Source organism: Phyllobates terribilis, unplaced genomic scaffold (assembly GCF_046119375.1).
Source record: "Phyllobates terribilis strain yellow unplaced genomic scaffold, ASM4611937v1 Scaffold_3__8_contigs__length_932513732, whole genome shotgun sequence".
In the NCBI taxonomy this organism is placed as follows: Eukaryota; Metazoa; Chordata; class Amphibia; order Anura; family Dendrobatidae; genus Phyllobates; species Phyllobates terribilis.
Genome location: NW_027362763.1, coordinates 876,370,745 through 876,384,424, shown reverse-complemented (window position 1 = coordinate 876,384,424; position 13,680 = coordinate 876,370,745).

Genomic DNA, 13,680 nt, shown 5'->3' with positions numbered 1-13,680 from the left:
ATCTTGCCTGGAAAATAATTTTGGGCATAGTAGCAGTGTGTGGTACTCATTGTATTAGGCCATCTATACCAAGCTCCACCAGCTTTGAAATTAATAATAATTTTTAGCTGCATCTAGCCTGGAAAAAAATTTTTCTTCCCAATAGTGGTAGCAATAGAAATATGGGGTGCGCTCCTGGCTAACAAAAATATACGCTTCATAACAAAAAACACCAGCCTAGCGCACTGCATTAATAAGATGGCATCATCGTCTCTCTCGTCTACGCCGGCTAGCATTCCTGTGCCTAAAACACAATGCATGGGTCCCCGCTAGCCACGATGCTGAGGGGTCTAAAGCTGCTGCTAACGCTTTATCACAATTCAATTGGCAGATTTTCACAGAGCTCCTCCCCAACGCCCACCCATCGGGCAACAGTTGCCCACCCTCCCTATGGGATCTAGTGGCGAATAGTTGATGCCATTAATCAGAGCATCAGTTGCCCCGTCGACGTGGCAAGCATACGGTAAGGCATGGGAAGAGTGGACACGAGTATTAGCAGGCAGACGGGTTCACCAATGTGAACAAGCCAGATTACAAGTCACCATAGAATTTCTCCACCAACTAATGATGAGGGGCATATCAGGGGCGTCACCGCAGCGGTGTCTGACCGGAGTAGCATTTCACTTCCAACTACTGAATTGGGGAGATGTGACAAAGAGATTCATCATCAGACAATCCATAAAAGTGTGGAAAAGGGGTCAGCCAAGTCAGGAGTGTAGACGTCCCGTCCCGTGTCACTAAAACTGATTTCTCACATCATATCCCTAACACCATTAACATGACACTCACAATTTGAAGCAACACTACTGCCTACTGCATTTGCGATCGCCTTCTTCGGGGCGCTATGCATAAGCGAATTAGTCCCTCAATCCAAAATTACCACCAGTGAAGGCTTATTACACCAGGACGTAGTCATAGCCAATAATGCAATAAGTCTACGCATATGCCAATCGAAAACGGTTCCAGCGGGCAGGGGCACTTGGGTACTTCTACAACCCACAAACGGTACACTGAGTCGGGTAACAATAGTAAAAACATATATAACCATCAGATCACAAAATAATTTCTTCCTATCACACATTGATGGAATCCCATTATCAAGATACCAGTTCCAAGCTATATTTAATAAATGCATAACATCGGCAGGGAACCACCCCAAAGATTATGGGACACACTCATTCCGCATAGGCGCGGCCACGTAAGCAGCAAGATCATGACTGTCAGAAATGGAAGTTCAGAGGATAGGGAGATGGCGATCCACGTGTTTGGCGACATACATAAGACCGGACTTGTTATCCTAACGTGGTTTGTTTCTTTTACAGGTGACGCTAAGCCAAAAGTGTGGGTGATAGGCCACTCGTATATATATTGGGCAGAAAAAAGGGCGAAAGTCCGCCCAGGCGGGAGGAAATTAGAATTTCATAACACATATTTCAACTGGAGAGGTATTAGAGGCCTGCTATGGCCACAGGTACTAATGGAGGTAATCAAGGTAGGGAGAGAGGCAAGAGGTCCGGTCATCTTAGTTATACAGGCCGGGGGAAACGACCTAGGTCATCACAAGAGCGCATAACTAATGGCAATAATGAAACTAGACACTGATTGTTTCAGAGAATTTTTCACAAAACTAACTATAGTATGGTCAGATATTTTCCCGATAGCGGTATGGCAAGGTGTGCGAGACATCACTGTAACATACCTGGCGGCGTCCTTGCATAGTGGTCCATCTCCCACTGTACAAGAGCGCGCACTTGATTTCCAGTCCAGACTATCACTCTGGCTTTCCTCCATGCTGTCTGCTTGCCTCTGTCTCTTCTGCTTAAGGGCGGCGCCCGATCACTTCCTGCTTCTTGTAGCTGCTGCGGGCACACCCCTTGTGCGTCCTCAGCCTATGGCTGTCTGTCACCTGGTATTTAACCCAGCTCTTTCCTGGAATCCTTGCCTGAGCATTGTGTTCTGTCAGTTGGCTTCTAGTCACTGATGTGCCAGGTCCTGTCTATGTTTCCTGCCTTGCAGTATCAGTCCCCGTGTCAGAACTGTGTCCTGTGTGAACTATCTTCTAGCCTGTTGTCTTATGCCTAACCTGGAGGCTGTATTTCCAGGCCAGTGTGAACACGCTCCTAGCCTGTTCTTTCCGCCTTCTAGGGGCCGCATACCTAGACCCATTCCTGTATCTTGCCTGTTCCTGTCTGTACACGCTCTTAGCCTGTTCGTTCCGCCTTCTAGGGGTCGCATACCTAGAACCGCTCCTTTATCTTGCTGCTGTGTCTGTTCTTGTCTGAATACTCTCCTAGCCTGTTACCTGTTTTTCTCTATGTCTGTACCTTCCCTTTTCCTGCAGAATCTGATCCCGTACCTAACTCCTACTTGTTGTCCCTGTACTCCCGTTTGTGAGTTTAGAGTCCACTCGCTACTTCATTGCAAGTATCTTGGGTGTACCTGGTTCTGCCTTTCCCTTCCAGTCTGTTCCGTGTGAACAGAGCCCTGTCCCCTCTGCTCTGCCTTGGTCACAGCTCCCGCGGTTCTTGCCTGCTCTGCCTTGCTCATCGCTCCTGCGGTTTCCGCTCTGCTCTGCCTTGCTCACCGCTCCTGCGGTTTCCGCTCTGCTCTGCCTTTCTCACCGCTCCTGCGGTTTCCGCTCTGCTCTGCCTTGCTCACCGCTCCTGCGGTTTCCGCTCTGCTCTGCCTTGCTCACCGCTCCTGCGGTTTCCGCTCTGCTCTGCCTTGCTCACCGCTCCTGCGGTTTCCGCTCTGCTCTGACCCTTTGCTCGCTGCTCCGGCAGTCTCGCTCTGCTCTGACCTTTTGCTCGCTGCTCTGACAGTCTCGCTCTGCTCTGACCCTTTGCTCGCTGCTCCGGAAGTCTTGCTCTGCTCTGACCCTTTGCTCGCTGCTCCGGCAGTCTAGCTCTGCTCTGACCCTTTGCTTGCTGCTCCGACAGTCTCGCTCTGCTCTGACCCTTTGCTCGCTGCTCCGGCAGTCTCGCTCTGCTCTGACCCTTTGCTCGCTGCTCCGGCAGTCTCGCTCTGCTCTGACCCTTTCCTCGCTGCTCCGGCAGTCTCGCTCTGCTCTGACCCTTTGCTCGCTGCTTCGGCAGTCTCGTCCTGCTCCTCTCGCTCACTGCTCCAGGCGGCCTTGTCCTGCTCTTCTCTTGCTCACCGCTCCAGGCGGTCTCGTCTTGTTCTGCTCTTGCTCTCCGCTCTGGGCGGCCTCACTCTGCTGTGTTTGTCCACCGTATCTGCGGTTCTGTTCCTGAGTCCCAGTCTGTACTGGGTCCTATCCACTCGGTGCTCCAACCTGTCGTACCTGCCAGTACCTCCCTGCCTGCATACCAGTCGTGCTTACCAGCATCCGCCAGTCTGCATACCAACCGTGTCTGCCTATACCCAGCAGTCTGTGTGCCAGCCTAATCAGCCTGTTCCTGTATTCCCCTGTGTGGGTCAACAGCCGTGTCCGGTGTCTGTCCTGGAGTAGCAACGGGTCCCTCTGCTCGGTTCCTCTTTGGTGCACTGGCGTCATATGACCGCGTGCGACCTTGGTCGGATCGGGTGGATACTTAGTTACGCCCCTCCAGGCACTCTCCGGTTCATGGCCCAGTGGAACTACTAAACACGCACACGCCAGTCAGTCCGGGCGTGTGCATTACAATCACGACCATCAAATGGACAAGGTGGGTAATAAATATTAGGATGGTAAAATTTAGAAGAGACAGAGGCGGTGTAGTGATACAACACCGACAACTGGAAGGAGATAAAGCAGGCCTCATACGGCCCGACAGTGTTCACTTAATGGATATTGGACTTGACATATTCCTGTCAGGACTCCAGGACGGAGTGGAACAAGCTTTAAGAGTGATGGATGGGGGTCAGAGTCCTGCATACGAGTACGCAGGATCCTCCGTGGCCTGGAAATAGAAAGGACATGTTGGAGAGTTACACTTGTTGGCCAACTTGCCGGTGTGGAGACCAAGGGCATGCTGCAAAAAGCTGAATTATTTTAGAAATAAAATGCCTTTCTAATGGAATGAGTATAAAGAGTTAATAAAGCTGTGACCGATCCTCACCCATCCAGTTGTAAGAGTTACATTATTGTATTGTCAAGGAAAGGGGGGCGATAGGGGGGCTGAGCGTCTGGGTTTGGTTGGGGGTCCCCACAGTCTGCCTAGGCTAGATGCATTTAAAAATTCTTATTAGATACACAGGCGGTGCAGCTTGCTTCGCAGCTGGGCTACTACGCCCAAAGCATTGCCTAGGCTAGATGCAGTTAAAAATTCTACACTGACTAGCAGACACTGAAGCTTTGGAGCAGACCTCTGAGTAAACATCTCTTCAGACTCAACCATCTGTGTTACCCCAAACCATAGTGTATGTAGTTTCTTACAGTTAAAAGGGGGGGGGTGACCCAACCCACCTGGAATTGACGATGCCAACGTCACGTAAAACACAGCAAGGGGACTCCAACAAGAGTCTCCATTTTTTCCAAAAATTGTGGCACAGACACCACTTAAGTGGCATCAATTGCCCCAGAGTTGCTTAAAACGGTTGGTGAGGTGATTTTACCAAATCCTCAAGCTTTTAGTCTCCCCAGGATGACACAGGGGTAGAAAAGTCCTTGCGGATCCATGATTTGTTCATCTTTATGAAAGTGAGTCTGTCTACATTCTCAGTGGACAGCCGCGTGCGCTTATCTGTCAGCACACCACCAGCAGCGCTGAACACACATTCATAGAGAACGCTGGCTGCAGGGCATGACAAGATCTCCAAGGCATGAGTGGCGAGCTCCGGACATTTTTCCAGATTGGAATCCCAAAATGAGCAAGGGTCCAGTGACACAGTCATGACTTCAATGTTCACTTGGAGATACTCCTGTACCATCCTCTCTAGGCGTTATGTGTCAGACTTCTTGTCTCCTGTGGCCTTGCAAAGGATGGTCTAAAAAAGTGGTGAAATGATTCCACAAAATTGCTGTTACCAGCAGATACTGTGTTACTGTTAAGGTTTGAGTGATAAAGACTCGACAGTCCCATGGTTTTCAAGTTAGAACTGTGAGATTCACTACGTGCACCACTGGTGTTTTGTGGAAAAGCACATGTAAGATTCTGCAACAGCCTCTGCTGATACTCCTGCATGCGTGAATCCCTTTCTATGGCAGGAATTATTTAGGCAAATTTACTTTTGTACCAGGGATCTAAGAGTGTGGCAACCCAGTAGTCGGGATTACTTCGAATTCTGACAATCCAAGGGTCATGTTGCAGGTAGTGCAGCAAGAAATCACTCATGTGTCTTGCGCATCCAGGAGGACCAAGTCCTTGTTGTGTTGGTAGCAAGGTAAAAATCATGCTTCCTTTCTCTGCCCTCTCCCCCCAACCTCACACAACAGAAATGTGATCAAGGTCTCCCTCATCTGATGAGTCTTACATGCCCATCGCCAGTTCGTCCTCCACTTCTTCCTCGATGCCTGCACCTTCCTCAACAGTTTGGCTGCTACCATGCGCCTTGTTTAATTCCTCTCCCCCACCCTCCCATGCCTGCCGCCTTGGTGGTGCCGACCGTATGGACCTTGGAGATGTTATCCCTTCCGCATACGACTCCTCCTCTACTTCCTCCACCTCCTCTTGTCCCACCACCTGACTCTGAATTCTGTTCAACGTGTGCTCCAGCATGTAAGTCACCGGTATAGTCATGCTGATAATTGCATGGTCAGCACTAAACATCTTCGTTGCCATTTCAAAACTGTGCAGAAGGGTGTGTGGCACCCCTGAGGGTTCAGTCGCCACAGAGGTACTGCATCTCACCCGGAGGTGTGGTATCTCACCCTCAGGTAAGGAAGGAGTATGGCTCGGGACCCTAACACCTGCATCCAACACATACCCGCAGAGGGGGTAGGGCGAGATTGCTCCTAAGGGAGAGCACAGTCCCAGGTACCTAGCTGGCGGAAGGGTCCTATGTAGTGGGTGTGGGTGGAGAAAGCAGCTTAGAGGAGCACATGACAGGGAGAGTATAAATAGGAAGCCATCTTAGAAAGAGCAAGCCAGTCAGAGGAGGGGAAGTGACAGGAGCAGAGGCTCTGCATGAGCTCTGCTTCGTAGGCGGGCCTAGCCTGGGAGGCCCAGGACTGAAGGAGAGAAGAGAGGAGTGGGAGCAGGAAGGCTCCAGGAACCGAAGGGACCCTAGGGGTATGGGCCATGCAGAAGGCCACCCGTACGCCCGCTGCTACCAGGAGGTAGAGGGGTCAGGCCAGATAAGGGGAACCGGTCCCTCAACTAGCAGAGAAACAGCAAGGCTCAACTAGAAACCGGAGGCTGCAGCATTTCATGTACTGCAGGCCAAAGTCCACACCAGTCTCACTAAGAAGGTAGCCACATAGGACCCAGGGGACGGAACACACATCGCCCGCCAAGGCCCGAGGATACTGGATAGAAGTGTCACTGGGTGTGAGGTGCAAGGAGAAGGCCAGAGAAAGGACACACAGAAGGGGGTCCTGCTAAGTACTCCGGAGCTATCTGGGGGTGGACTGAGCTCCTCACTGAGTATGCACAGCACGACGGGGGAGATTGCTCTGGTACCTGTAATCTGGACTGCAACAACTGTGAGTAAAGATCTTGGGACTGCATCACACGGACTCTGTGTTCATTACTGACTCCCTGCACTACAACCACCATCATCCACCCACACTGCCCTGAAGCTACACTCTTCCTGTGGGGAGTAATAATACCATTGCTGCAAAACCACCAGCTTCAGAGGACTGTTCCGCAGCGCGGCCCCTTTGGCCGCACTCCACAGGTGGCGTAGTCAGACATTATAAAAACCATATATACAAATTACCCTTGGATTGACCTCCCTGGGTCACGGACCGGGTCACCGCCACAGTGACTACAACCCCCAGCGTCTACCGGCCCGGCTCCGGGTACCCCAGGGGGCGAGTCAACTTAATAGGTCCCTGATCTGAGACCACTCCTGCAGCGTGTTTTGCCCCACCTCTGGATCTCGTTGGCCCAGGCTATACGTCAGCACGTATTGCACCAGGGCTTGTCGGTGCTGCCACAGTCGCTGCAACATGTGCAGAGTTGAATTCCACCGTGTCGGCACATTGCATTTCAGCCGGTGAGCTGGCAGGCCCAATGACTTCTGTAGAGATGTAAGTCGTTGAGCTGCGGGATGCGAATGGCGGAAGTGAGCACACAGCGACCGTGCCCTCTGCAGAAGGCCATCTAGTCCGGGATAGTGGGCTAGAAATTGCTGGACAACCAGGTTCAACACGTGAGCCATACAAGGCACGTGTGTGACATTGCCCTGGCGAAGGGCCGCACCCAGGTTTGCAGCATTGTCGCACACGGCCTTCCCTGGTTGCAGGTCCAGTGGAGACAACCATTCATGAAACTGAGTCTCCAGAGCTGACCACAACTCCTCAGCTGTGTGACTCACATTTCCCAGACATTTCAAGTAAACACTGCTGCAAGCATAGTAAGGAGGTGTGCAGGATTCCTTCTGCGCAGTTATAAAGTGGGTGGCATTACCAGACAGGCTTTGGGTGCAGGTGGAGGACCGAGAGGAGGTTGAGGAGGCAGAACCAGTGGAGGAACTACTAGATAAAGAGGATTGATGTACAACTCTTGAGGAAGGCAAGACTTGGACAGCAGCCCCTTGTCCTGCTGTCACCATAGTTACCCAGTGCCCAGTCAGCGACATGTAATGCCTCTGTCCATGCCTACTCATCCAAGTGTCTGTGGTGAAATGCACCCTATCACACACAGAGTTTCTCAAAGAAGCGGTGATATTGTGTGCGACATGCTGGCACACCTTTCTTTGAGAAGTAGTGCCGACTGGGCATCTGGTACTGGGGCACTGCGACGGACATAAGGTCTCGAAAATCCTCTGTGTCCACCAGGCGGAAAGGCAGCATTTCTGTAGCCAACAGCTTGCAGAAGGTGAAATTCAACCTCTTAGCTTTGTCATGGCTAGAAGGAAATGGTCTTTTACTTGTCCACATCTGAGGGTCCAAGGGCTGGCTGTTGTGCAAAGACGGGGTTGAGTAGGGTGTCCCCGGCAAACTGCCGGTCTGTGAGGAAGATGCAGGTGGAAAAGTTAGGTTGCCTTGATCCAAAGGTGGTGCTCTCGATGTCGGAGAGCGCTCAACACCAGCTGGTGTTTCCACTTCCAAATGAAATGATGACCTGCCAATCACACTGGCTGTTGCAGGTAAAGAGGTGGCAGGTCTGCGTCCAAAAACATGTGAGACTGCTGTCCCCCCAGTCATAGAGGATGGAGAGGCCGTGGATGCACAAGATGGGACAGACGGTGGTTGGCCCGGCCCGCTAGGCCGCATTGTAGCACAGTGAGCTTCCCACTTCACTGCCACTTCAGAGGAAGAGTTGTGGTTGAGGATGGAGTTGTTGACGTCCTTCCAGTACTCCATCTCTGTCCAGGAATGCGCAACCTAACCTCGTCGTCAATAGCATTTGTAACGCCCAGCTGCGCTTGGTATCACAGATCCTAGAAGAGTGCATTGATGGAATCCTCCACAAGAGGCCCCCATAAACATTCACACAACTCAACCTTCCATGTCAGACCAGCAGAGGGAGCCCGTTAGGGATATAAATAGGGAAGGTGAAGCTAGGCAGTTCAGTTCCTCTGAAGAGTTCTTGCAGTAGAGAAGCCTAAGAGAGGTTAGTCTGCAGTGGAGCTCAGTCTAGTCTAGAGAACTCAGTTAATAGTTCAGCAGTGGAGCACGAGTCTCCTGCTAGCTAGATTCAGGGAGCCCAGTTAGAGCTTAAGGTGTGCCGGCGCCATAAGGCCGGTGAAGTGTGGCAAGCTGCCGTTGGTGTGTATAGCCTAGTGAGGGCCCGAGTAGGCCGAAGGCGAGTGGAGAGTTAGTACATAGGGGGCAGAGGAGCTTAACCAGCTCACCCCAAAGTATTTACCGGACACCGGATCCGAGCTTACCGGGATCTCTATGACCCAGTATGGCATAACCGGAATCCCTGGAGAACTACAAGTCCCAGGATCGCTAAGGTGCTGATATGTAACAGCGCCAGGAGACGCTTAGGCCCCGCATACTGGGAGCGTGAACTCCAAGACAAGGCCCTACCACAAGGTCAGCCAGTGCAGGACAGAGACAAAGTTAGGCCTAGCTCCAGGCAGGTCAGAAACTTACTTTGCAGAGGCAAGAAACAGGAGGCCCTACACCCGCTCATTGGGGAGGATCCTGATATGCACCCTTCACCCTACAGTGCTCCGGGATGTGCCTGAATTTCCACCAGTAAAAGGTACTGAACTGACTACCGTGTCCGGTCCCGTTCTTGCTCTGACCCAGCTGGGTCTTGCCTGTCCTGCATTCCCCCTGCATATGCTTTTCTGAGGCCTAGCTCCACCTCTGGGGAGCTATACCATCGAGCTGCCTTATCACCGGCCTCAGTGGACTGCTGCAGTGCTGGTGCTTCTCACCAGATACCACAGATGGCGTCACGAACTCTTATAAAATTAACAATTATCCACCCTTTTAAAGAGTGACCCCAGGGTACGGGCCCGGGAGCCGACCACCGCGACATCCCCAAGGCCAGGCAAAGGCCCGGGTACCGAGTCATCCCCATCCCCTGGGCTAGTCACATCCTCCTCCACCTCCTATCCTGACCTCATCGACTGGCTGACTGTGGGTTGACAGTAAGTGGGATCTCCAACCTCGTCATTATCACCCTGTGTGTTCTCACACCCGTCGTCCTCAGAGCCAACCTCTTCCTGTCCTGACCGAAAAGTCAAGTTGTCGCTCCAATCAGGTATTTGAGTCTCATCATCGTCTTCATCATCGTCTCCACCAACAGGAGTTACAGTTTGGGAACGAGGGTCTACATTATGCTCAGAACCTTCTTCATCTGGTCCTGGATCCGACTCATAAAGATTCTGGGCATCAGTGCAGATCATTTCCTCCTCTGGATTAACAGAAGCTCTGGAGCAGACCTCCGTTTCCCAGGCTAGAGTATGAGTAAACAGCTGTGCAGACTCAACCATCTGTGTTACCCCATACTCAGACGGTCAGCTGGAGACTTGGGAGCTGTGAGGAAGCAAGTGCGATTGGGGTGACACCTCTGAGGACTGGAGTATTTTGTATGTTGAAGTTGAGGTGGAGGAGAGCCCACTTGAAGGAGCACTTGATATCCGTTGAAGCACCTGTTGTTTTTGTGCCTCATCTGGAATTTGTAGCTTTGGGCGTGTCCGTAAGAAAGGGATCATATCACATTGTCCACGAATAGAAGTAGACATCTTAGTTTGGCTGGAAGATGGTCTTTCTTCTGCACATGTTACTCCTCCCCCACCACGGGGGGGCTCGACCCACCAGCGGACAGGCACGAGTATTGGGAGAGGGGGGCTGGCCGTCAGGGTCCACCTCGGCTCTGGCACAAGCCCGGCGACGCGGAGGTCGCACGGGCAGGAACGGACTGGCTGTGTCGGCTTCGCACTCCAGCGTAGTCCCTCTGCCCGCTCGCGCCCATAACCTCAAAGGGATGTGCAAGCGGCTTTTCTTCCCAGGGATGTTCCCCGCCCAGCAGGAACGTGGGGGAGCTCAGGTCGGCCTTCCACTGTACTCCCTTACCTCCCTTGCCCTCTTTCCTTCTTCCGTTCTCCATCTAACCCCTCGGCTCTGTGGTGTCCGCTCTCCCTCCAGCTCTCTCCTTCTCACAGGTGGACTACCACGTGTATTCACACTGTGGCGAATCTTTTGGGCCCAGGCATAAGAAGTTGTCGAGGTAATGGATAATATGTGCCCCCTTAGAAACGTCCATTACAACCCATTCGAGGAAGCAACTAAACGCCTCAAATAGTGAGCAGGATCTGGAGCACCCCATTGGCAAACAGCAATCTATATAGTATGCTCCTTCCCAGAAGCAGCCCAATAGGTGGACACTATTCGGAGGCACAGGTAGTAAGTAACCGGAACGCCGCATCAATGTCTGTTTTGGCTATTAGGGTGACCCTTCCCAACTTCATGATCTGCCTGATTGCCTTGTCAAAGGATGTACAGTATATACTACTGTACTTGGTTCGGCGTCGATGTTGTCATTTACGGACCTGCCCCTTGGATATGACAAATGGTGGATTAGTCCGAATGTATTGGGGTCCGTTTTTGGCACAACTCACAATGGGGATACCACTACGTCTTGTAAGGAAAGTGTTCTGAATGGAACCGCCATTCTACCTAAAGATATTTATTTTTTTAATTTTCTTGTCACGACGTCTGGATGTTGGTAGGCTGATTTTAGATTTTTACTCCAGCCTTTCTTGATTTTAGAAGAAATCCAAAGGCGGTGAAGGTAGAGATATATGTCCACGCCGCTGAAAAATCCTCAAATCAGGAACATATAATAAAATCCTTGTTAATTGGTAAATGCCTACGCGTTTCTGGGTGTTCCACGCCCCTTCATCAGGGCACCAACAGATATATCAATGTATGCACTGAAACACTCCATTTATATACAGACATAAAGTGAGAAAAAAAAAAGTGTGTTCAAAAAGGAAGAGCAGAAAAAAACAACATAACCTTTGCACCTGAGGCCGTGTGCAAAAACCTTCAACAAAACTTTATCAATGAGTGTCACCAATATAAAAAGTGAGCATAAAAAAAATGTATTAAGACACGTATTACAAATAATGTAGTGTAGAGATGTATAAATAATCAATATACAGAATAGTCAAATGTATCAGTCAAATGGAGTAAATACATGAAAGGAATATTACTTACTAATAAGCGTTCACATTAGGTAAGAACAATATAAATTTATATATAACATTAAAATCTCTAATGAGAATACACCCATCAGCTGTCGTTCCATAAAGGGAGATGGAAAACGAAGGAACAAAATAAAAATAAAAGGTACCCCCATGTAAAAAATATCCCGTAATAACCTCTATCAACGGAGGAATGGTACAAGGAGCAGGTTATCTGACATATATCATGTAGTGACATAGAGACTTAATGTGTAGTAATAGGACCCAAAGAAAACGCCGCGATGTAGTGCAAAGGCTGTGGCACAGATAAAGGAGATACACAAATAGGTAATGAATCACCTGACGTGCGGTGGCGTAGAAGGAGAGAGGTGTGTGATTGTAGCAACCAGCAGAGCGCTACGATGTGGGTTCGAGTTGTACTGCTCCAAAGAGGAAACCATAAAAGAGGGAATATTTATAATAGCATGCAGGATTTTAGAGGAACACAATATGTGTGTCAGTAAAAACTATGATGAATGTAAAAACACAAATTTATGTGTGTATATATAAAAAACAATATTAACTATAAAAAAACTTCAGAGACATCATTCAGACCAAAGGGCTTAAGAGTATTCAGTCTGTAAATCCAATAAATTTCCTTTCTGTTTAGTTCTTGGAGTCTATTAGGATAATTCTCGGGAATTTGATCAATAGGGCTGATCTTTAGACTTAAAAAATCTTTATTATGCACCATTGTGCAATGTCTAGAAAGACCTTGTTTAAGAAACCCTTTAATAACATTATGCCTATGGGAGTTGAGGCGTAGGTGGAGAGGCTGTATCGTTCTCCCCACATATTGTTTATTACAACTGCATTCTATTAGATAGATAACAAAAGTAGAATTGCAGGTGAGATATTTATTGATCTCAAAAATCTCCATATTAGTCTTTGATTGAAAGTGAGTAAGACCATGTACTTTTACAACATAGACAATTTTTGTTGCCACATTTAAAGACCCCTTTACAGGATGTTATAGGAGTCATACAGTTGTTCTTTGTCGTATTCCTTATCCTACTCGGAGCTTTGATATTTCTTAGTGTGGGGGCACGCCTAAAAGTAATACCCGGTTATTTAGGCAAGATCTTTTTCAGTATGGGATCATCTAGAAGAATTTTCCAATTATCTTCTAGTATTTTTCGTATTTGTCCATGAGATTTGTTGTAGGAAGTAATGAAATTCAAGGAATAATTACTTTCCTTGGTATTTTTGGTTTTTTCTTTACCTATCAATAGACTATCCCTATTTTCTATATTTAAAGCCTCCAGATATACTTTTTTAATAAGATTACCGGGGTATCCCTGGTTTTTAAACCTGTTAGCAAGAGTGCTAGATTGTACTATAAAGTCATCTTTGTGAGTACAATTCTTTCTAATCCTATAGAATTGGTTTCTAGGAATATTTTTTACCCATTTAGAGTAATGGCCGCTTTTAAAATTAATGTAGCTATTTGTGTCAACATCTTTAAAGTATGTTTTTTTGCAGATATTCTCTCCTATTAAAAATAATGTGAGATCCAAAAAATTGATAGTATCAGGATTAACAAAGGGTGTAAAAGAGAGACCCCAAACCTTTCCATTCAAATGATTTAGAAACTCAGCCGGACCAACAAGTTCAGCATCCCAAATAGTGATCAAGTCATCAATGTACCGTTTATAAAATATGATGTTCTCAAAAAAAGGGGAGTTATAGATATATATTTTTTCGAAGAGACCCATAAAAAGATTAGCGTATGTAGGTGCTATTTTTGACCCCATCGCTGTACCTGATACCTGATGATACATTTTATCTCTAAAGGTGAAATAATTATTGTTCAATATAAACGACAACCCTTCAGATAAAAAATCCCTTTGTGTAACCGTAAGCCTATTATCTAAATCTAAGAAG